Raw genomic sequence first — 25440 nt, 5'->3', positions numbered from 1 at the left:
GGCAAGATGATTGTCTTCACAGGGCTGCTACACAGGCTTTCACCAATGCCAGTAAAAGAAGAGCCTTTATCATGGCAGGAGCTAATGCCTCAAGGTCTTTGGAGAGGTATTTAGATCAGCCAAAAGTTCAGTTCAGTTCAGTTGCTCAGTCGTGTCCAACTCTTCGCGACCACATGAATCACAGCACGCCAGGCCTCCCTGTCCATCACCAACTCCCAGAGTTCACCCAGACTCACGTCCATCGAGTCAGTGATGCCATCCAGCCATCTCATCCTCTGTCGTCCCCTTCTCCTCCTGCCCCTAATCCCTCCCAGCATCAGAGTCTTTTCCAATGAGTCAACTCGTCACATGAGGTGGCCAAAGTACTGGAGTTTCAGCTTTAGCATCATTCCTTCCAAAGAAATCCCAGGGCTGATTTCCTTCAGAATGGACTGGTTGGATCTCCTTGCAGTCCAAGGGACTTTCAAGAGTCTTCTCCAACACTACAGTTCAAAAGCATCAATTCTTCGGCGCTCAGCCTTCTTCACAGTCCAACTCTCACATCCATACATGACCACAGGAAAAACCATAACCTTGACTAGATGGACCTTTGTTTGCAAAGTGATGTCTCTGCTTTTGAATATGCTATCTAGGTTGGACATAACTTTCCTTCCAAAGAGTAAGCGTCTTTTAATTTCATGGTTGCAGTCACCATCTGCAGTGATTTTGGAGCCCAAAAAAATAAAGTTTGGCACTGTTTCCACTGTTTCCCCATCTATTTCCCATGAAGTGATGGGACCAGATGCCATGATCTTCGTTTTCTGAATGTTGAGCTTTAAGCCAACTTTTTCACTCTCCTCTTTCACTTTCATCAAGACGCTTTTTAGTTCCTCTTCACTTTCTGCCATAAGGGTGGTGTCATCTGCATATCTGAGGTTATTGATATTTCTCCCGGAAATCTTGATTCCAGCTTATGTTTCTTCCAGTCCGGCGTTTCTCATGATGTACTCTGCATATAAGTTAAATAAGCAGGGTGACAATATACAGCCTTGACATACTCCTTTTCCTATTTGGAACCAGCCTGTTGTTCCATGTCCAGTTCTAACTGCTGCTTCCTGACCTCCATATAGGTTTCTCAAGAGGCAGGTCAGGTGGTCTGGTATTCCCATCTCTTTCAGAATTTTCCACAGTTTGTAGTGATCCACACAGTCAAAGGCTTTGGCATAGTCAATAAAGCAGAAATAGATGTTTTTCTGGAACTCTCTTGCTTTTTCCATGATCCAGCAGATGTTGGCAATTTGATTTCTGGTTCCTCTGCCTTTTCTAAAACCAGCTTGAACATCAGGAAGTTCACGGTTCACATATTGCTGAAGCCTGGCTTGGAGAATTTTGAGCATTACTTTACTAGCATGTGAGATGAGTGCAATTGTGTGGTAGTTTGAGCATTCTTTGGCATTGCCTTTCTTTGGGATTGGAATGAAAACTGACCTTTTCCAGTCCTGTGGCCACTGCTGAGTTTTCCAAATTTGCTGGCATATTGAGTGCAGCACTTTCACAGCATTATCTTTCAGGATTTGAAATAGCTCAACTGGAAGGCCATCACCTCCACTAGCTTGGTTCGGAGTGATGCTTTCTAAGGCCCACTTGACTTTGCATTCCAGGATGTCTGGCTCTAGGTGAGTGATCACACCATCATGATTATCTGGATCGTGAAGATCTTTTTTGGCCTTGTCCAAACCAGCCACTCTTGAATAGTCATCACAAATGTGGGTGTTTATAGTCTAAATGTTCCCTCTCCATAGTTGCTTTTTAATAGTTGCTTGATAAGCCCCCAGCAGGACCTCTCTGCACCTGAGCTAGAGGACTTATCAGAAAACACAGACACGTTGACATCCTGATGCACAATTTCCCTTTTACTATATCAAAATGATAAATTCATTCTTGAAAACAATTTCACTCTTAAGAACATCATCATGTTTGTTATAAACAAATGCATTTGAAATCATATCAAACCACTGCATAGCACTGTCGTTTATATTAGGTGAGTGAAACAGCATCTGTTTGGGTTCTAGATGCCAGTATTTCCTTCCAGGAACTGAGGTCTGGATTGGAGAAAGGGGATAAGGTGGGGGAGCATTGCCTGGGGTAACTCAGCGCAAAATAGCTGAGGATCTATGTATTCACTGACCTTTTCGGCATTATTACATACTGCTTGTAATAAGCCATTCCTGTTCTTTTGAGGATCTCTTCTCTAATACATTAGAGGTTGCAGAATAAAAAGACATCATTTCAAGCATATGCAGGCATACCTCAGAGATATTGTGGGCTTGATTCCAGAGTTAAACAACAGTCACAAAAATAATACAAACAATGTACTCTTTAATCAAATTCCTCAAATGTTAACGTTTAATACATGTGCTTTGTTTTCTCTTTAGCTTCCTTTTATACATGTGTATCTATTAAATGTATACAAATATTATATAATGTAATAAATATAAATCTCTGGATTCAGTACAGAGTACTGAGTAAATTACAGATATAATTATCATTTACCCACTAAACACATCAGTGTGTCTTTCCTAAAAACAAAGATGTTCTCTTTTATAATACATTTTTCAAAATCAGGAAATTAACACTGGTACAATACTATTACCTGATACACAAACTTGATTCAAATTTTACCAATTACTTAATTAAATAGCCTTCATAGGGAAAAGAAAAAAAAAATCAACAAAAGCAAAAGTTTTCTGTTCCAAGTTCCAGTCCACACATTTTGTTTGAGTGTTGTCTCTTTAGTTTCCTTTAGTCTGCTAGTTTCTAAGTCTTTGTCTCTCATAACCTTGACATTTTTGTAGAATGTCCTTTAATTTCTGTCTTTGGAAAAGTAATCTTCTTGTTACTATATTTGAGTTGTAAGTTTCTGTCAGAAGTATCTCAGAAATGATGTATCCTTTCCAGCAAATCAAATCAGTAGGCATATTATATCTATTGGAATTGTTTATGGTGTTGTCAACTTTCATCACTTGAGTTTGTCAGTGTCTACAAGTTTTCTCCACCTTAAAGTTGCTACTTTGCCCCTCGTAATTAGAAAGTATTAATACTTTGAGACAATGAAAATAATCTGTTTCTCGTTAAGCACTCACCTATTAGTTTTAGCATCAATCAATGGTTCTAGCCTGAGACAATTATTACTGTGGTGATTCACAAATCGTGACTTTTACATCTCATCATTCCTTTCTACATTTTAGTTGGCATTGTAGTGTAGAAAGTTTTTTTTTTTTTTTTTTTCGTATCTCCCATCTAATTTTCTCATTTATTGTCTCTTGGATTCTTATTTGTTGGACAAGATCTATTGATATGATTTATTATTTTTCCTCAAATTTTCCTAGAGTTGGCCAGAAAGACTCACTTTCAACTAGTTGCTGTGTCCTTTGATGTATACTAATCATCCTGGAGTATTCTTGCCTGGAGAATCCCATGGACAGAAGAACTTGGCAGGCTCCAGTCCATGGGGTCGCAAAAAGCCGGACGTGACTAAAGCAGCTGAGCACACATACACAGTCATTCTTTGAGCACTTTCTTACTAATGGAAAGCTCCAGGTTCATATTTCACTTGGTCTGCCCCAGTCCTGGAGTCAGCCTTTCTCCAAAGAGCCATAGGTCCTTTCATTGAGGGCCATATTTTAAAACTATGATCTGGACATGACAAGTTACTGGGTGTCAATGCTTGTAAGTCCCCTAAGTAGACTTAGATAAGAACTTCGTAGATATTTGTGGGTATGTACATCAAAAAGCATACACACCTGTGTATAGAACTGTGACTTCATACTGATATTTCCAATGTTATAGAGTTCTTCACTCCCCTTTTCCAAATTTATCATTCTTTTCTCTGACATTGAGAAACTTAATTCTAATTATCCAAAATATATTATTTCCTTTGTCCTAGAGTGCATGTAATTTTAGTATTTCTAACTAGTATTTGAATTTGCAGTGCTTAATTTGGTCAATTTAGTTTTGCTAAAACTGAAAAGCACATCTATTGTCTAGCATCTACCCTGTGTTACTGTTTTTGTTTTTAGTTTGAGGGTAGAGAGCAAAAGTAAGTTATTCAGTAGTTAACTTGGAATGGTTCAGTTTTCTTCTTCACCGGGATTATGTTATTCATTTGAGTTAATTATGTTCATTTGTTTCTGTTTCTATTCCATTTTATTTCCCCAATCCTTGTCTATTTTATTTATATTTTATGTACACTAAAAATATATTTTAATAGTCAGTACTGTACAAAAAATTATACTCAAAAGTGTCACTCCTCCAACCCTGTACCTGCACCACAGGTAATCAATCTCTTCCATTTCTAGTTTATCATTTCTATGTTTCTTCTTGTGCAAATGAGATTTCTACAAGTTTTTTTTTCCCTTCTTACTTACCTAAAGGCAACCTGTAGCTTCTTTTTTGCACTTTGATATTTTTTTTTTCACATAACACAGTAGTCTTATCATCCTTTCTAAGCTGTAAGATTTGCCCTGATGTTCCTTCTTTCATTCCTGATGTTGATAATTGTGCTTTCTCCCTGTTTTTTCCATATAATTTTGTATAAGGGGTTGATCTTTTTTAATCTTTTCAAAGAAACTGCCTTGGATTTTAATCTTATCTACTACTTGTTTTTCATCTCATTTATTTCAGCTCTTTTCTGTAGAATTTCCTTTCTTCTACTTATGTTGAATTTAATTTGCCTAGGTTTTTAGGATGGAAGCAGACTGTTGATTAAAACATGCACCTCCCCTTCTAAGATAAGCACTTAAGTCTACACATTTCTCACTGCCTACTCTTTTAGTTGTATGCAGCACATTTCTATGCGTTGTGTTTTCACTGTCACTCAGTTTGAAATACTTTTTAAAATCTCTGTAACTTTGATCCATGCATTGCTTCTATGTGTACTGTTTAATTTCTAAATACATAGGGTTTTATAGATTTTTTAAAACTATATTTATTTTTTAATTGAAGGATAATTGCCTTACAGGATTTTGTTGTTTTTTGTCAAATATTTTTTATTGATTTCTGTTTAATTCCAGTGTGTCAAAGAATACAGACCCTAATACAGCAATCTTTTAAAACATTTTGAGAATTTTTTTTAATGGCTCAGCACATAGTCTCTTTTTTGAACATCCTATGTACACTTGAAGAGTATGTGTCTTCTTGTAATTGCTCTTTGATGAGTGTAGTGCTCTGTAAATGTTATCTAGGTCAAGGTAGTTAATAATGCTCTGATTTTCTATGTTCTTACTGATTTTATTTTCTGGATCTTCTGTAAGTTGCTCAGAGAGGAATGTTAAAGATGTTAATGAGTACTGTGGATTTGTCTGTCTCTCCCTTTATGTCTTTCAATTTTGCTTGATGTTTTTCAAAGATCTCTTGATAGGCACATAAATTTCTAATTGTTGTCTTCCTAAGAAATTACCGATTTTGTCATTATGAACTGACTTTTATTATCTCTTAAAATACTTGCCTTAAATTCTACTTTACTATTAATATGTCATTCCAGTTTCATTATGTTTATTATATGTATGATAAATCATCTTTCATTCTTTTACTTTTAGATTATCTTTAAATTTAAATAGCAGTATTTTTAGAAAGGATATAGTTCTTATTTTTTATTTTCAGTCCAGTCATCTTTCACTTTTAATTGAAGTATTCAGTCCATTTTTGTTTAATGTAGTTATTAATCTGTTAGGTTTAAGTCTATCATTTTGCTATTTGTTTTTATTCAGATTGGCTGGATTGTTTATTTACTTATGATTTCCCCATATCTTCTTTTATTCCATATTTTAGGTTAATCAGATAGTTTTAGTAGTTTATTTTATTGGCTTTTTAACTCTACTTTGTTTTGTTGATTGTTTTAGAGATTATAATTTGCGTTTTTTCCTGGTTTCCCAGTATTTTTATTTTTGTTTTATTGACATACAGTTGATGTACAACATTACACAAGTTACAATATAATGATTTGCAATTTTTAAAGGTTATACTTCATTTATGTAATTATAAAATATTGGCTATATCTTGTTTGTTGTAAAATATATCCTTGTAGCATATTTTATACATCATATGTGTACCTCTCAATCCCTTACCCCTATATGCCCCTCCCCACTTTCCTCTCTGGTAACCACTGGTAACCACTAGTTTGTTTTTTGTGAGTCTATTTCTTTTCTGTTATATGCACTAGTTTGTGCAATTTTTAGATTCAACATGTAAATTATATCATTCAGTGTTTGTCTTTCTCTGACTTATTTTACTTAGCATAATGCCCTCTAAATATTTACCCATATATTTATGACTGACTATGCTCTAAATTAGTTTATAGAATCACAGTCTATCATCATTTTCCTTTAGTTTGAAGAACATGCTTTCAGTTCAGTTCAGTTGCTCAGTCGTGTCCAGCTCCTTGCGACCCCATGGACTGCAGCATGCCAGGCTTCCCTGTCCCTCACCAACTCCCAGAGCTTGCTCAGACTCATATCCGTCAAGTTGGTGATGCCATCCAACCATCTCATCCTCTGTTGTCCCCTTCTCCTCTTACCTTCAATATTTCCCAGCATGAGGGTCTTTTCCAGTGAGTCAGTTCTTCACATCAGGTGGCCAAAGTTTTGAAGCTTCAGCTTCTGCATCAGTCCTTCCGCTGAATATTCAGGACTGATTTCCTTTACGATTGACTGGTTTGATCTCCTTGCAGTCCAAGGGACTCTCAAGAGTCTTCTCCAACACCACAGTTCAAAAGCATCAGTTCTTTGGCACTCATCTTTCTTTATGATCCAACTCTCACATCCATACATGACTACTGGAAAAACCATAGCTTTGGCTAGATGGACCTTTGTTGGCAAAGTAATGTCTCTGTTTTTTAATATACTATGTTGGTCATAACTTTTCTTCCAAGGAGCAAGCATCTTTTTATTTCATGGCTTTCAGTCAGCATCTGCAGTGATTTTGGAGCCCAAGAAAATAAAGTCTCTCACTGTTTCCATTGTTTCTCCATCTATTTGCCATGGAGTAATGGGACCAGATGCCATGATCTTAGTTTTTTGAATGTTGAATTTTAAGTCAGCTTTTTCACTCTCCTTTTTCAGATAGATGCTAAATTTATACCAGCTAAAGAGAAATGTAATATTACTGAATTCATAACTATTTAAAATGTAAAAGTATTTTATATTACCTTATTTTATAAATTTATATCAGTAATATTAAATTGTACACATTTGTGGGAATGTAAACTGGTGCAGCCACTGTGGAAAACAGTATGGAGATTTCTCAAAAAACTAAAAGTAGAACTACCGTATTACCCAGTAATTCCACTTCTGGGTATATATCTGAACAAAACAAAACAAAACAAAACAAAACACTAATTCAAAAGGATACAAGCACCTCAATGTTCATAGCAGTATTATATACAATTGCCAAGATCGGGAAGCAACCTAACTGTCCACCAACAGGTAAATGGATAAATAAGATGTAGTATACACAGACAATGGGATACTACTCAGCCATAAAAAAGAATGAAAATTTGCCATTTATAGCAACATGGATGGATAGACTTGAGGGCATTATAAAGTGAAATAAATCAGAGAAAGACATATACTATATGATATCACTTATATGTGGCATCTAAAAAAAATACAACAAAGTAGTGAATATAACAAAAATACAGGCCCACAGATACAGAGAACAGGCTAGTGGTTACCAGTGAGGGTGGGGAGGGACAATATAGGGATAGAAGAATGGGTGTAAGATAGGCTACAAGGAGGGTATATAGGGTATATAACCAATATTTTGAAATAAGTCCAGAGGGAAAGTAACCTTGTAAAATAAGTCTACAAGCAATAAATGCTGGAGAGGGTGTGGAGAAAAGGGAACCTTCTTACACTGATGGTGGGAATGCAAACTAGTACAGCCACTATGGAGAACAGTGTGGAGATTCCTTAAAAAACTGGAAATAGAACTGCCTTATGATCCAGCAATCCCACTGCTGGGCATACACACTGAGGAAACCAGAATTGAAAGAGATACATGTACCCCAATGTTCATCGCAGCTGAACACTGTTTATAATAGCCAGGACATGGAAGCAACCTAGATGCCCATCAGCAGATGAATGGATAAGAAAGCTGTGGTACATATACACAATGGAGTATTACTCGGCCATTAAAAAGAATACATGTGAATCAGTTCTAATGAGGTGGATGAAACTGGAGCCTATTATACAGAGTGAAGTAAGCCAGAAAGAAAAACACTAATACAGTATACTAACACATATATATGGAATTTAGAAAGATGGTAACAATAACCCTGTATATGAGACAGCAAAAGAGACACTGATATATAGAACAGTCTTTTGGACTCTGTGGGAGAGGGAGAGGGTGGGATGATTTGGGAGAATGGCATTGAAATATGTATAATATCATATATGAAACGAGTCACCAGTCTAGGTTCGATGCACGATACTGGATGCTTGGGGCTGGTGCACTGGGATGACCCAGAGGGAGGGTATGGGGAGGGAGGAGGGAGGAGGGTTCAGGTTAGGGAACACATGTATACCTGTGGCAGATTCATTTTGATATATGGCAAAACCAATACAATATTGTAAAGTTAAATAAAATAAAATTAAAAAAATAATAATAAAAAAATTTTTTAATTAAAAAAAATAAACAACTATGTATAAAATAAGCAACAAAGATATAATGTATAGCCCTGGGAATTATAATTATCTTGTAATAGGGACTCCCAGGTGGTGCAGTTGTAGAGAATTCGCCTGTCAATGCAGGAGACACAGGAGATGTGGGTTCAATCCCTGGGTCAGAAAGATCCTCTGGAGGAGGAAATGGCTACCCACTCCATTATTCTTGCCTGGAAAATTCCTTGGACAGAGGAGCCTGGTGGGCTATGGTCCATGGGGTCGCAGAGTCAGATAAGACTGAGTGACTGAGCACACATCTTGGTAATAACTTTTAATTGAACAGAATCTTTAAAAATACAGTCACTATGACGTGCACCTGAAACTAATATATTATAAATCAACTGTCTTCCAGTTTAAAAATGTAAAACCCAACCAAACAAAAATAGATAAATAAAAATTCATTTCCTTGGTCTTACTAGCCACATGTCAAATGTTCAGTGGTTACAACTAAAGACTGTCATGTTGAGCAGCATACATAAGTCTATATGATAAGAAATTATTCTGTATTTTCACTAAATGAATCGGTCTTTATAATGGAAGCTATCAGTACAAATACAATTTTACAGGAATTAAAAATAATATATACCATTACTTGTATTTCAGAAAAAATTTAAAAAGTAGACCTTGTCAGTATTTTCAGTGACATAAAATACATTCTAAAGTTTGGCAAAGAGATTTTAGAAACAGCAAAGCCAAATCAGTGCATAATGTCAATTATTTATGTGAAGAATTTGCTAACAGATTGTTATTTTTAATAGAACGCATTGTTCTTCTATGAAATTATCTTTTGAGGATTCACATTTAATAATTCCTGGCTATAAAACTCTTCTGCTTTGAAAGTGTCCCTTTTTGTTGCTAAATAATTATAACAATGATGTTGATTATTTAAAAAGTAGACTTTGGGTATTACAGTTATAATTGTCTTGATTCCCAAGGCAAAAATGTGTCTAAATTGGCTTGTGTAAAACTCCAGCTCTGTAAACTAGCATAAAAATTTCACAAACAGTGGTTGACTAGGTAGAAAATGTATCTACAAACTGACTGTACTAAGAGGAATGGTGGTGTATGTTGAGAGGCTATGTCTTAATTCTAATGACTTATTAAAATTTTTATAGAATCAAAGGACATTCTGGACTCCTCAGGATATTATTCTAGATTCTATGCCCTGGGCTTCAGTAGCTTTTGAACTTGTGGGAGTGATCCAGGCTTCTAAGGATAGGATTGTTTTACTTCTTTGAATTAAAATAATAGGATTCTGACCTGGAAGGACCCTTAGAGTATCTTTCCTAAACCCTTTGTCTTTTAGACATGTATACAAATTCTAAAGAGGTGCCAACATGTTCAAGATCTCAAATTCAGTAATTGTCAGTCATTAGACCAGAGCTCACTTGTCTTAACTCCCAAGTATTAGTTATTCCCTCTGTGTCACAGGTACCTCTTGTCTCACAGATACCCCTTATTCTCTAAAAGTTTTGGACCAAATAGGAGTCTAAATAGGAAAACTTTGCTGGCAGAACTTTCAGGCCATTCAGGAGTTGCAATGCTCCCATCCAACAATGATGCTTCAGTATTCTGGGCTTTACTATGACATGGAGTGGGAGGTGGTTGTGAGTAAGGGCCACTCAATTTAATTATCCATGAAACATCTGGTGCTCACAGAGGGAGACAAGATTTGCTAACTTTGTTTGCTAGGCCAAGCTTTTTCATTAAGCAACATGCTTATACACTGCTGAAAGGGAAATAAATATTTCAGAATCACAGAATTGCAAAGCTGTTTATCATGACCATTCTTCACTCCACCAAATAGGTTATATATTTCATATATACATTCTAGCATCTTCACTGGACAGTCACATGTAGTTTCTCTTTTGTTATTTATAACCCTATTAGATAAATATTAACATTAACCCCGTTTTATAAATGAAGACTTGGCTCATAAATATTAAGAAACAACAATGGATAATACCATAGCAAGAATTAGGATTTGGTTCAGTTAGAATCCTTACTGTATTCTATATTCTATGTTCTCTCACATAGTTTTCCTTGAATACCTACCATGACAGGGGGCTCATTAGTATTCAGGGTATTCTGTTCGGCTTTTACTGTGATTACAAGAAAGCTCATCCTTTAACAAGGCTGAAATTTGTTCCTACTGGGCTTCTGCAGGGTAACTTTATTACCTTGATATATGTGGGTACAAGGGTGATAATTTTCTCACATGATGATCTTTAAAGAATATGAAGGGAAATCCCTCTGGTATTTCTTTTCCCTCTCTTCCTAAAGTTATATATTTCTACATCTTTCAAGTAGTCTCTCTTGGGACATGATTTATAGTTACCTTGCTGTGCTCAGTTGTGAACTCATTTCATTTTAAATGAGCCTTAAATGAGCCCCTTAAAGTGGGGCTCCTTATTGACTGGAGATGGAAAAAGAGATCATCCAATACAGTGGCTTAGATAATATGTAAGTTTCCTTCTGCAGCATGTAGACATTCAGAGGTGACAGGTCTGAGGCTAGTGGCATTGCTCTATGATCTTCAGGACAGGCTTCCAGCATTTCTACAATCCTCATTTCCCAGCCAGCAGTGTGGGAAACAAAGGGCATGCAGGGAAACAGCTCCATCTCTAAGAGCATGGTTGGAGGTTTAGCATATCACTTCCAGCATTATTTACGTGGCTACACCTAGCTGTCAGGGAGATGGGAAAATGCCACCTCAATCTGGACAACCACGTTCTGGTGAAAATTTGGGATGTTCTATTCTAAAAGGAGGAAAGGAAAAATGGACCCTGGAGGACCATTTGCAGGCAGGTTCTTCCACCTAGAGTAAAGTGAAGATAAAAGCGAAAAGAAAAGACAATGTATCTAGTTGGTCAGAGCATGGAAATATGAACCAGGAAGTTTTAGTTCTCTGATTTATCTGACCTCTGCATGCATGCAGTCACTTCAGTCATATCCGACTCCGTGCAACCCTATGGACTATATAGCCTGCCAGCTGTCTATGAGATTCTCCAGGCAAGAATACCGGAGTGAGTTGCCTTCTCTGGGGGAATCTTCCCAACTCAGGGATCCAACACTTGTCTTCTTTACCACTAGCGCCACCTGGGAAGCTGACCTCTACTTTTAGTTCTAAAAGTAATATAATTTATATTCCTTTTCTTTTGTTTCACAAAAATACTGTGATTTAATTATAAAAGTGATTTTACTTGTTGAATTAAAAGATTTTACAATGGAAACATAGTCAATGTGATTATTCTTTAAGTGATCTCTTTGGAGTGAAGACATTATTAGGACCTAGTGAAGTGGAATTATAGGAGACAGAACATTTCCAAATTCCAGAAATGGCAGACAGATGAAAATGCAAAGGGCCAACGTTTAGGGTTGCTTTTATTTAAAAATTTATTGTGCTACTTTTGAAAGAGAATTGTTTTTGTGACTATACTCTTTTTGTGATTGAAAAATCATCTAATAATAAGCAGTATAGTAATAGTAGGCTACTTTTTAATTGCTGGCAAATAGCTTTAAGTGCACTTTCTTTGATTATACTTCATTTTTTGTCAAATTTGAATTTCTGAAGCCTTTTATGTACCATTAAACAAATAACTTTAACTTTTAATAAACCTGATTTACATCTTTATTATTTCTAATTGTTAAAATCATCTTTATTATTTCTAATTGTTGAAATCATACTTTCTAAAGTTAACTTCAGTACTGAGATATAGCTGGGAAACTGTTATGAGATAGAATCAGTTTTTTTTTTTTTCCTTCCTATATCTAATTAAGCACTGATTTCAGTACTATATTGCCTTTACATTGCTTATTCTTATTGACTGGATCCTGTCCCTCATTTACTTTGTTTCATTTGAAATTTAAAGTTATTTTCTTACTGTATTTATCATACCTACTGTTTTAATGATATGCTTTCTTTAAACGCAATAAGTTCCAAGTTGATTGCATATTTCTTATTTTGAAAAAGTGAAGTTATTCAGAAAAACACTTTTAAGGATTTCCCTGGTGGTCCAGTGGTTAAGACTCCATGCTTCCAAAGCAGGGGATACAAGTTTGATCCCTGGTTGGGGAACTAAGATCCCACATGCCATGTGGTGTGGCCAAAAAAAGAGTTGGAAAAACTTTTTTATATGTTAAGGCTCTTCAGCAATTAGTTTACTCCTGGTTTAATATACCTTTTGGGAGGAGAAACAATTTAGAGTTAACACTGTTGCTTTGTAATATTCAGCAGAAATTTAATGTGATTATTTCCCCCCATTGAGTGATTTTGGATGATACAAACTGATTCTGATAATTCTTCCAGAGATTTCACTGCTATGATAATTGGTTGTACCATGGATGAATCTAAGCATTTAGAAATTGCATGATAAATGAACTGTAAGCTCTCAGAAGCCCTGAGCATTTTTGTTAAACCTTAATACAGTGACTTCTACTCGTAGATTACAGTGTGTGACTAGAGAGAGAGAAAAAAATGTGACTTCTAAAGGAAGGATTCAGGATCAAAAAATGTCTGCCCATTCTTTATCCCCTAAAAGTGAAAGTGAAAGTTTCTTAGTCATGTCCCACTCTTTGCGACCCCATGGACTGTATAGTCCATGGAATTCTCCAGTCCAGAATACTGGAGTGGGTAGCCTTTCCCTTCTCCAGTGGGGTCTTCCCAACCCAGGGATCGAACCCAGGTCTCCCACATTGCAGGCATATTCTTTACCAGCTGAGCCACAAGGGAAGCCCAAGAATTTGAATATATGAACACGAGAATAGGCCCCAGACTGCCCTGAATAGCATGTGTATTGTCACTACTTTACTCCTACCAGGTATATCTACTCCTCTTCACATACTTCTTGTTCAGTTTTGAACTACATCTAATGAAGTGCTCTATGAGAGGCTCCTGTTTTAGAAGATTTGGATCCCCTGTTTAAGACCCACTGTCACACTCAGGCCCTGTAGCAGAGACTGCTACAATCTCTGCCTTTTCTTCTTCCTAACAGACTTTGTTCCTGGGTATGTTAATGTGCCCAGCCAGACTTCTGCCTTTTCCAGTGTCTCTTACAGACACGGGTAGGGCCACTAGTCATGAACAAAAGTCACTGAATAGTTCCTCCGAGAGCCTTGAGGCAGGACTAAGCATGATAGGATATACTATTATGTTGGTATCATTTCTTCTCTTCTGCCTGCAACTTCGATGCGATGGCAGTAGCCACAAGCTAAGGATGCAGGGAGAGAAAGACAGAAAGAGCCTGAGTCACTGATGACTTGGGAGCTGTTGTACTATCCTGGGACTCCTGGTTCCCTGATTTCATAAATGAGAACCACTGCCCCCAACTGTTCATCCTACTAGTGTCTCAGGATGAGTTTTTGTAGAAACAGAGCTCCAGACAGGGATTCAGGGGCAAACTTACAAGGGAGGGAGTGTAGCAGGTTAAGGAAAGGTGAAGCAGGAGAGCGAGACTGTGGTCTCAGGTAAAATCTGATCTCTGCTCTACGGAGATGTGGGGAATCTCTGAAGTGTAAGCTGCCCTGTAGAGGTGTTCCACTTTAAAGCAAAGGGGCAGCCTTTTGTACCACGTGTAAGGTAGCTACCAGCTGCGGGCTACCTTAGGGTAAACCAGGGGATGTGTGCATAATTTCCTGGATGAGATCAGTCATGCCAACTGAAGACATTTCTCCAGGGAGGAAGGACAGAGTAAACCCCCTCGCTGATGCCTTGGAGAGTCTGCAGTCTTTGTGTGCCAGCCCAGGAGAGTTGTCCAGGCAGAGCATTGCAGTGTCTTGTGGAGTCCAGTTCTTGCATTGCTCATAACCACTTGCTTCTCAAATGTTCATTCCATCCAACCATATCTTTCTCCAGGATTTGAGGTTCGTTTCCTAGGGAAATTTTCAAGAGGAGGATTAGTGGATGAACTCCAGAGCTATTGCTTTTGGTCCTGAGGTTGTGACTGGTTCTCATCATCTCCTTTCTCTACAGCCCATTCTAGAAAATCCTCTCTCAGCCAGTACTTCTCAGGTGTTGGATGATCCAGACCATCATCCCTAAGAGATCTGAGTTCCCTGGTTATTAAGCCCTTAGCAGGCTGTGACTGCTCTTTCCCATACTTTGCCATTTAGAGTTGAAATTGAACACAAGGCTATCAAGAGATGCCCCACTAGATTATCTGAGTGTAAGATAAGTCCCCTCCTGCTTCTTAAGTGACAGCCTCCCTGTCCCCTCATGTTGTTATTCGGTTGCTCAGTTGTGTCCTACTCTCTGTGATCCCATGGACTGCAGCATGCCAGGCTTCCCTGTCCTTCACCATCTCCTTGAGTTTGTTTAAACTCATGTCCATCAAGTCGGTGATGCCATGCAACCATCTCATCCTCTGTCATCCCCTTCTCCTGCCTTCAATCTTTCCCAGAAGTCAGTGTCTTTTCCAATGACGTGGCTCTTTGCATCAAGTGGCTCAAGTATTGAAACTTCAGCTTCAGCATCAGTCCTTCCAGTGAATATTCAGGACTTTCCTTTCAAATTAACTGGTTTGATCTCCTTGCAGTCCAAGGCACTCTCAAGAGTCTGCCAACACCACACACAGTTCAAAAGGATCAATTTTTTGGCATTCAGCCTTCTGTATGGTCTAACTCTAACATCCATACATGACTACTGGAAAACCCATAACTTTGAATATATGGACCTTTGTTGCCAAAGTGATGTCTCTTCTTTTTAATACTCTTTAATGGTGCGTACTCTTGCCTGGAAAATCCCATGGATGGGGGAGCCTGGTAGGCTGCAGTCCATGGGGTCGCTAAGAGTCGGACACAACTGAGCGACTTCACTTTCACTTATGACCATTAGGATTAATTCTTCCTGACAGTATGAAAACTTTTTTTATGTGGATACTGGTCTATTGACACAGAACCTTAAAGTAAGTAAGTGGCATCTTTGCTTTAATTCAGTGGCTCTCAAACTAAGTCTGCTGCTAGAATTGCTCCCTTCTGAGAATCAGCACCTCTAGAACCACAGAACCTAAAGTGTGGATATAGGAAGCACATATTTGCCTGCTGAGAATGGTGATTGCCTACACAATCACCAGAATGATGGTGAGGAGGCCACTCCTTATTTCATTCCTTTGTTACCAGATATTCACTGCATTCTTTTTTTTTTTTTTTTTTTTTGCCTGTTTTACAGAACGGCTGATTCAGAATGCTGCTATAACTATAAAAATCGTTCTTAACCTGTTGAGCAGGATAGTATTTTAATGTTAATTTAGTGCGTGTTATTCCACAAGTGATCTGTGTGGAGTGAACCTACATAAAATGCTTATTGATTTTTTCCTTTTTTTACTGGAATATGATCGCTTTACAACGTTGTGTTTAGTCTCCTCTATACAATATTGTGAGTCAGCCATGGTGTACACATACCCTCTCTGTCTTGAGCTTCCCTCACACTCTCCCATCCCTCCTGTCGAGGTCATCACAGAGCACTGAGCTGAGTTCCCTGTGCTATATAGCAGCTTTCCTCTCCTTTACACATGGTAGTGTGTATGGCAGAGCTACTCTCTCAATTCACCCCTACCCCCAAGGCTGTTTTCTGCATCTGTGCCTTTATTCTTGCCCTGCAAATAGGTTCATCAGTACTTTTTTTCCAGATTTCACATATATGCATTAATATATGACATTTGTTTTTCTCTGACTCACTCCACTTTGTATAACAGGCTCCAGATTCATCCACATCACTTCAACTGACTTAACTTCCTTTTTATGGCTGAGCAACATTCCACTGTGTACATGTACTACATCTTCCCCACCCATTCATTTGTCGTTGGACATTGAGGTTGCTTCCATGTCTTGGCTATTGTAAATCGTGCTTCAAAAAGCACTGGGGTATATGTGTCTTTTTGAGTTACGATTTCCTCAAGATATATGCCCAGTAGTGGGATGTTTGGGTCATATGGTAACTCTATTTTTAGTTTTTTAAGGAACCTCCGTACTATTCTCCACAATGGCTGTACCAGTTTACAGTCCCCTTGGTTTTAGACTAGAATGCCTCCTCAAGGAAGACACCTCAACCTCAGGATGTCATCTCTATATGGTTCTCGGTTCATTGTATGTACCAGGAAGGTTCCTGTCCCCAGGTGTTTATCCTTGCCTTTTCCTCTGTCTCAAGTGTTCTTTCCCTGGATGTCTGAGTGGCTCACTTTCTATCCCTTCAGGTCTTTCCTCAGCCATCACCATCTCAGTGATGTCTTCTTTGGCCTTTTTATGTAAAAATTTAATTCCATTCAAAACGCTTTTTATTCACTTTCTGCGCTCTATTTTGTGTCCTTCGTACTCACCATCATCTATTTACTGCATATTTTACTTCTGTATAATGTTTACTCTCTGTCTCATCAACTAGAACAATGAAAGCTCTAACGGGACAGAACAGTGCCTGGTTCTAGGTGCTTAGTGATTATTAGAATTAATGAAAAAAAGCTGTTACACATTCTGTTACTTCTCCATTTTAATGTAGGGATTTCTTGATTTATGTTGCATATGTAATGAAAAGAACTTTCTTCCTAAGAGCCCCCCAAAAGAGAGTACATTGCTGAGAGTTAAAGAAGATTGAATATTATAATCAAACCTCTGACTTTAGCAACCAGAATGCAAAGGCTTCAAAGGGGCTTGACTATCATTTCATCCACTCTTGCATTTTGCAAATGAGAAGGTTGAGCCTCAGAGCAAAGAAGCGACTTGCCTCAGATCATGCAGAGTGAGTGGCATGTGTTGATGGAGACCTTGGTAACCTGAGCTGCAGGACAGGGCACTGTGAATCATGCCTTTCTCGGTCTATTGTTTACAAAATAACACCTTCTGATAACTTTTGAACTGAGAAGCTCTTAAAATAATAATCATTCTTGAAAGAAAAATATTTCAGATGATAGCAAAACCTTGCTTAGCTTTTCACACATAAAATACCTAATAATTGTTAAAATATTCATATATATTAATGTACATATTTTGCTACATATAAGCATAATAAGCTATGTTCTGTTTTGGAAGGGTGCCCATATGCTGAGAACCCCGGAAGGCAAAGAGTTGTCATTGTATTCATTCATTTATTTAACAAGTATCTGTGGAATACCTACTGTGTGTCAGAAATTATCCTAGGAACTGATGTTTTAGGAATAAATGACACAATTGAAACCCTTGTAGAGGAGACAGATGGTAAACAATTAACAAAAGTAATTTCAGTAATGCACTTTGAAGACAGTAAACTAGGGGTATGCAGCAGAGATCAGATTAGGAAAATATTCTAGGAAGCTGACATCTGAAGAGACCTAAAGGGAAAGAACCAATCAGCCAGTTGATGACGCAGGGACAAAGGATGTAGAAAGACACCAGCGAGAGCAGAGGTCCTCAAGCTTAGAAGAGGCTCCTCATGTTCAAGGAAGAGGAGAAAGGGGCATGTTGATTGTGGCATTGCAAACAAAAGGAAAGTTGGTATTAGATGATGCCAGAAAAAAGGCAAGAACTTGATCATTGAACCTCATACTCCTGGTGAAGATCTTGGGAAGCCATAATGGGAAATTATTTCAAGGTGGGTAACTTGCTCTGCTGTAGATTTTTAAAATCCTGTGATGGTTAATGAATAGAGAACATGTCTCAGAGGGGGGAAAAATAGAAGGGAAACCAGTAAGATTACAGAAAAATGATCAGTCAAGAGAAAGTGGTCTTGGAGAAAGGAGGTTACCATGGAGATGCAGAGATCACATAATGTACCTGTAGGCACCACACTAACCACTGCTTCAAAGCAGACCCTATGAAGTGCTTGGGTGCATACCAACTCTTGCTGTATGACGAGGATGGAACGGCTGGTCATTGTGCCAGTTGCATCAAAAGAGAATACATGTGCTGTAAATCTCGCTTACTTCCTAGACTACTGGTTTAAGAGGATGTTATTGGGAGGGATTGGGGTCAAGAGGAGAAGGGGACGACAGAGGATAAGATGGCTGGATGGCATCACTGACTCGATGGACATGAGTCTCAGTGAACTCTGGGAGTTGGTGATGGACAGGGAGGCCTGGCGTGCTGCGATTCATGGGGTCGCAAAGAGTCGGACACGACTGAGCGACTGATCTGATCTGACTTAAAAAAAAAAAAAAAAGATAGGATTGCTCTGTGGCCAAAGAAGCATAGGGAACAGACCCAATAATTAATATTCCCATTTAGAGATTCATGGTGCATAAAGGCATACTGAAAATTCTGAGTCTAGCAGTAAAGAGAAACATTAACTTTGTCCTGCCCATACTTCCTAAGATCCTTTGATCAAGAAACCCTGTTGCTTTTTTCTTTTTTCACCGTCTCACAGAACACTCACTTGTGAACTGAGGGATGTGATTTTTGAACAAACTGATCCAGTGGAGAGAGAACCAGAATAAGAGACCATTATGCCCCCACTCCGGTACTCTTGCCTGGAAAATCCCATGGGCGGAGGAGCCTGGTAGGCTGCAGTCCATGGGGTTGCTAAGAGTTGGACATGACTGAGCAACTTCACTTTCACTTTTCACTTTCATGCATTGGAGAAGGAAATGGCAACCCACTCCAGTATTCTTGCCTGGAGAATCCCGGGGACGAGGGAGCCTGGTGGGCTCCCATCTGTGGGGTTGCACAGAGTCAGACACAACTGGAGTGACTTAGCAGCAGCAGCATGCTCTACTGCTCTCAGTGCCTTTGTTCTGTGTGCTAGGAAAAGTCATATCACTTTTCCTGTTGGAACCTCAATTTCCTCATCAGTCAAATATGAGGTCACACCAACTGATCACTAACTTCTCTTTCTTTTATCAAGTTGCTTGTGTGTGTGTAAAGCTGTTTTTATATAAATACTCAAAGGCCAGTTGCTTTGTGTGAAGATTCCAACTCAGTTTAATGATAGTTTGGTGGTATTGCTTCAGCCTACCCTCTGTATGCCTCAGCTGGTCATGACTTCCTCTCTTCATACTATCTGAGCATTTTTACCATCTTCATTTGGAAAGAAGACAGTTACTAGCTGGATCAGAATTGCTGCTGGCCCAAGATCTGATTCTTCTAGGAGAAGAGTTGTAGTACTGGGAAGGTGGGCCAGAGACCAACTGGATTTAGAGTACAGCTGGTACACTCAGTTAGTGGTTGTTAGGCAATTGCACAGGGCAGCGTGGAATGAATGTTGATACCCAGACAATGTCTTGCAAGCCATTTGCTTCACATCTCAAGGGCTACATTTCTTTGCCAAAAAAAGATTGAGTACTGAGAAAACACTCTCTTGTTGTTCGGAACATTTTCTGAAAACAGGAAAATACAAGCCATGTTTCTGCATACTGAAGACTTAGTTATCTCTATTTACCAAAGGATCCATCTTCCTTTTCTCTTCATCCCTTCCTCCCTTCTTCCCTTCCTTCTCTTCTTCCTTCCTTGCTTTTCTTCTTCCTTTCTCATTTTGAGAAATGGGTAATCATTTTCCACTTCTCATGACCTTGAACATTCTTATCCATGCCTTTGAGAACCACCAGCAAGCCTGAGAAATAGGCAGAAGAGAGGAAAAACATCAGGAGGCTGGTAGAGCAAGGGGGGTTAAACAGCCATGAAGTGTGGAGGTAGAAGAGAGGATGAGAGTGAGAAAGGTCAGGAGAAAGATTGATGGACAAGTACTGTACTCAGTTTAGAGGAGGTAATTTGGAAAGGAAAAGCATTTTGAAACTGGTGTTAACACTTTCAGTTTGAAGAGAGATAAGGGCTGCTAAGCCAAGTCCACTGGAGTCTCTCCACCTTTCCTTGTTACCTCATATTGGTAGTCTTAGAAGAAAATGTATTAAACAATCTTTCTCCATATAAGAGAGTTTTGTCTTGGGTCGCTCAGTGTGTGGGCTTTTCCTCAGATCATGGTAACTCGTCTTGGGAAAGGAGGTAGATATGCCATGAGAAGCAGGAGAGGATAAAGCATGGATTGGACGGTTTGAGGGAGAAAACATCATGAGGGATAGGAGAGACTAGTAGATTAGGACTGCAAAGATGAAGGGTAGAAGAATGGAGTCATGAAGCAGGTTAACGATGCCGAGAGTTTTAGTGAGGTTGAGAGTGAATTGGCGCAGAAAAGAGGCTTCAGAGCAGGTGTGAAGTGACAACAGGGAAAAGATGATTTGAAACAATATTTCTATGGACTGTGAATTAGAGTTCCTTGTGTGTTATTGAGGGACACCAGTAAGACTGTGATTGCTTGTAATTGCTTCTGATTGCTGTTTCTTGAACATGACACAGAGCAAAGATTAGGGGACCGGCAGTCACTGTTTATATGAAGATTACACAAAAGACAGAAAGCAGTGGAAAAGCTGGAAGGGGAAAATGAGACGAGTATATCCATACAAGTAAGTGCATAGTAAAGGAACTGTGAAATGTTGACTATTTTCACCAAAGACTTAAAATTCTAAGCAAGAAAATTTAGATCTATGTGTATTTCTTGATTGTAGCAGTGTACTCTGAAATTTTTTTTGATATTCACACAACTTGACAAATCTGATTCCTCATTTTTAAGAACATGTTGACTGTGGAATCTTTCTGGCTTGCTGTAAGAACACATCTTCTGTGGGAGAAGAATAAGTGGAACAGATTTCCTAGTCTTAGGATTTGATGATTCAGTACCTTTGAAGCAAATTTTAAAATTGTCAATACCAGTTCTCCTTAGGCCAACACACTGTTGTCACTGGCTTTGCCCTCCTGACATCTGCTTTCCATCAGTGTTTTTCACATCGCTTGCTGTCTTATTTCCTAGGCTGCATCCAAAGAGGCCGGACATAATGAAATAGTTATCCTGTTTCTGTTTATGTCAATGTCCACCAGGGATGTGCACTGCCAGAAATAATCACCCCAGAACTCTGATGGCCAGCGTACCAGTTACACTGGCAGAAGTTCAGTATTGTTTGAAGAAGAGTATCCACATAGGGAATCATTTCATACCTGTTCCATAGGACACCACGCATGCAAGGTGATGTTTGTCAGAAAGGTTCCATAGTCACATCCAGCTAGTTGCTGCGCACTTGAAGCAATGCTGGTATAAGATAAATGACACCGGGTTAAGCATGAAGGGATTTGATTTCTAGTTCTTAGGCAGGCACCTAGCCCTTTGTGTGTCCTTGGCAAGCCACTAACACCCTGTAGGAATGTAAAACAGAGGTCCATTATTTGTCTTCCCTGCAAAAGAGGGCTGTACCCATCAACTTGATTGTGGTCTATATATGTTAAAGTCCTGGCTCTATGGGCAGAGAACCTTTACTGGTCTTCTGGCTCTACTTCCTGAAGCTGTGGACTAGGTCCAGTTACTAAACTTACCAGAGCTAATCGTTAGCTGTGAATGATATATTTATCTCATAAGGTTGTTAGATCAAACAATTAATGATCATCATAATACTGTCAATACTTACTAGGTCAATCATAGTAGCAATACTATAATTAGCAGCAAGAATGATTATAATTATTAAACTTACTATTAAAAAAAAAAAAACCACTGATAACGGTAGTAGTAGCAGCAGAGTAGCTATGGTTTATTGAGTGCTTTTCCCCCGGGGACTAGTCTAAGAGCTTTACTTTCATTATGGTATTCAATTCTCAGAAAATCCTGTAAGTAGATATCTAATTATCTCCATTTTATGGAGATGGATGCTGTGTTTTGTAAAAGTTAAAGTTACTCAGAGTCTCAATCAGTGCACAGCAGTGAGATAGGCCTCTGTTTAGTCCAGTGTCAGAGAGTTTAAGCCTAACCTCTTCCGAAGTTCAGTGTCCTTCTAACCTGACCCTGCCCTCCATGGTAAGGGCCCTGAAGGAAGCAAACTTGGCATTCTCTTTAGAGTTCATCAGCAAATCATTACAAATCAAAATTAAAGACATGTGGACGGGATAAGGAAGCTCTAGAAGTACTTAGATTTCCCTACTGGTTTTTTTTCTTTCTCAATGGCAGTATTTATTTAAATGTCTAACTGTAATTGAGAAGATAGTGCCATAACTTGAACATAAAGAGAGAATTTAAGTACTGATTATTGATTTAAAAAAATAAAGTGGATGGCACTGAGCCCTCAGAGACGTTATTGCATTGTGATGCTCATGAAGGCAGGGTCTTAGCTCTCTGCGTTTGATGCATGGCACATGTTCAGGGAATGTTGACAAAAGGAATTGAAGTTTTTATGTCTTGGAAGAAAAATGGATAAGATCGCCATCTAGTGGATTCTGAGTCAACTTCAGCTCAAAATATACTAGCAGTGTTTGAGTGAAATTTATCTAAAGTGATAAGTAACACCAACGGATACATTATTTAGATATACAATAGAGAAATATAAACTGAGTCAGATCAATGCTCAGGCTGAATTGTGAGTTGGCAAAATCAGAAGACCAAGGGGGATTTTAGGGGTTCGTATGTATAGGAGGTTAACACAAAAGAAAGTCTGAGATTAAGGGGCATTTTAGGGGTTCAGAAGCATAGGACATCTTGAATTAACATTTTGACATCAACATCTTGAATCTCCTCTTTTACAGCCCAGGGAAGGACAGCAACTCATTTAGGGTCACCAGGCTTCTTCATTTCATGTCCAGTGCTCAGACTTTTGTATCCATCTCAAGTCGGAGAAGGCAATGGCAACCCACTCCAGTACTCTTGCCTGGAAAATCCCATGGGTGGAGGAGCCTGGTAGGCTTCAGTACATGGGGTCGCTGAGTCGGACATGACTGAGAGACTTCACTTTCACTTTTCACTTTCATGCATTGGAGAGAGAAATGGCAACCCACTCCAGTGTTCTTGCCTGGAGAATCCGAGGGAAGGGGGAGCCTGGTGGGCTGCCATCTATGGGGTCACACAGAGTCGGACATGACTGATGTGACTTAGCAGCAGCAGCAGCAGCAAGTTGTATAAGTTCTCCCCATCAGAGACTATTAAGTCATAGTTACAAAAGAAGATAGATGTGATAAGTGATAAGTTCTAGCAGATCTTTTGGAAACACCTCTGTGCATACCATGAAAGCACTACTTATGGCATGGTATTGAAACATCCCAGTAGCTCACTGAGAGGTCAGAAGTGTGTGTCTGTATCTGCTGTCGAGGGATTTGCTAAGTATACACATCTGAAGATATTTTATGACACTGTGTTTTGATTTTGTTGACTTTTATTCTACCTCCATTCAGCCAGGGGAGAGAAATGACAAAAAGAGCGTTATCACATGTCATATTTAAGATACAGAGGGCGAGTGTATCCCTATTTTGAGTCATGGCTGTGCTCCCTCTAGGCTGTGTATTAATAATATGAAGTTGGTTTCTTTTTTTCTCTCTTGAATGAAGGGTCTTTAGCTCAGAGTCCTCTTGAGATTTAAGATGAAACACAATGATCTGCTACTGCTAAGTCGCTTTCGTCATGTCTGACTCTGTGCGACCCCAAAGATGGCAGCCCACCAGGCTCCCCCATCCCTGGGATTCTCCAGGCAAGAATACTGGAGTGGGTTGCCACTCTTTCATAATTCCTGGTCAATTGATCTCTCTGTCTTTCTGGGTCTTTCTCTATTCCCCTCACCTGTCCCTGTAAAAAAAAAAGTTTCATTTAAAAAATTGTTTGCCTTGCCTTTTCCCCCTAAATTCCAAGCCTGTAAAAGACTTGAAAGAATAGGTGATACCCAAATACCCTTTTCCCAGGTTCACCAGTTATTAATATTTGAAAGTTGTATATATTATACCTTCTGCTCATAAATTCGTCTGTGTACATCACCAAAAATAAAGATGTTTTTCAACATAACCATAATGCCATTAACATAGTAAAAATTAATAATTCTGTAATACTGTCTAATATTTAAATTTCTTTAATTGTCCCATGCTTTTACATCATTTTTCAATCCAGGATCTAACCAAGTTAGTGTATTACATTTGTTTGTTATATCCCTGTGGTTTCTTATAATTTAGCATGACACCCCCTCAAACTAACATTTTGTTTTGCATAATGTTGACTTTTTGAAGATTTCAGGAGGTAGATTATAACTATTGGTGCTACTAAGTTTGATCATTTAAGTTGGAAATTCCTAGGTATTTCTGTTGTAAAGTCACATTCTTCTGGTTATATTAAATATTTGTGGGTTGATACTTTGAGCCTGTGTGAACATTCAGTTTGCAGATATATTTTGACATCAAAGTTTTAAGCCTCTATAGATGAACTGTAGCATCATTATTACAGTGGAAGTGGAAAATGGTAATTTTCTTATTTTTTATACATTATTTCACATTCTTTTCAAAAGAACTGTTTTCCCCTTCTCTCTCTTGGGTGTGACTATGGACTTGGATTTTTTAAAATCCAAAGTATTTTAACCCATTGCCACCATTTCCCTTTTACTGAAACTCAAGATGTTGCACGTTGGGTCAGTGAGAGCTCCTTGAAGCTGGCTCTTCTGTTCTTGCAGGTACTTGATCACTGCCTTACTTCCTGGCACAGGCTGCCCCAGGCTCATCTTGTACTCTGCCTCCGCCAACCTGGAATTAGCACGAAAAGAAACAGAGTATGATATTTAGAAACTGAGATCTGAGTACTAGATGAAGCAGTATGCAAATATTTTCAAAACCCTGGTATGAGTATAAGATGTCGAGAAAAAAATGCAGCCAACTTTGCAAACTTTGTCCCATTAACTCTCTGATTAAATCATCTCTCAATCTATTTTAATTATTGTTTCCTCAGAGAATACCCGGAAAGTCTGAGTGCTGTCAGGATTAGGCTCAGTTCCCTGTAACATAC

At 38.6% G+C, this 25440-nt stretch overlaps 1 long non-coding RNA gene across 1 annotated transcript in view; it reads left to right on the top strand.

Annotated features, from left to right (window-relative positions):
• The window catches only part of LOC123466147, a 37928-nt gene extending 32832 nt beyond the window's left edge, over positions 1–5096 (top strand). Inside the window, exon 3 of the long non-coding RNA XR_006641390.1 lies at positions 3369–5096. This is a non-coding gene — a long non-coding RNA (uncharacterized LOC123466147). The remainder of the gene's footprint in view (positions 1–3368) is intronic.
• The last annotated feature ends 20344 nt before the right edge of the window (positions 5097–25440 follow it).

The sequence above is a fragment of the Bubalus bubalis genome, chromosome 9 (genome assembly GCF_019923935.1).
Source record: "Bubalus bubalis isolate 160015118507 breed Murrah chromosome 9, NDDB_SH_1, whole genome shotgun sequence".
Taxonomy (NCBI): Eukaryota; Metazoa; Chordata; class Mammalia; order Artiodactyla; family Bovidae; genus Bubalus; species Bubalus bubalis.
Note: the sequence above shows the minus strand (reverse complement) of the source record. Positions and strands in the feature narration are given on the sequence as shown.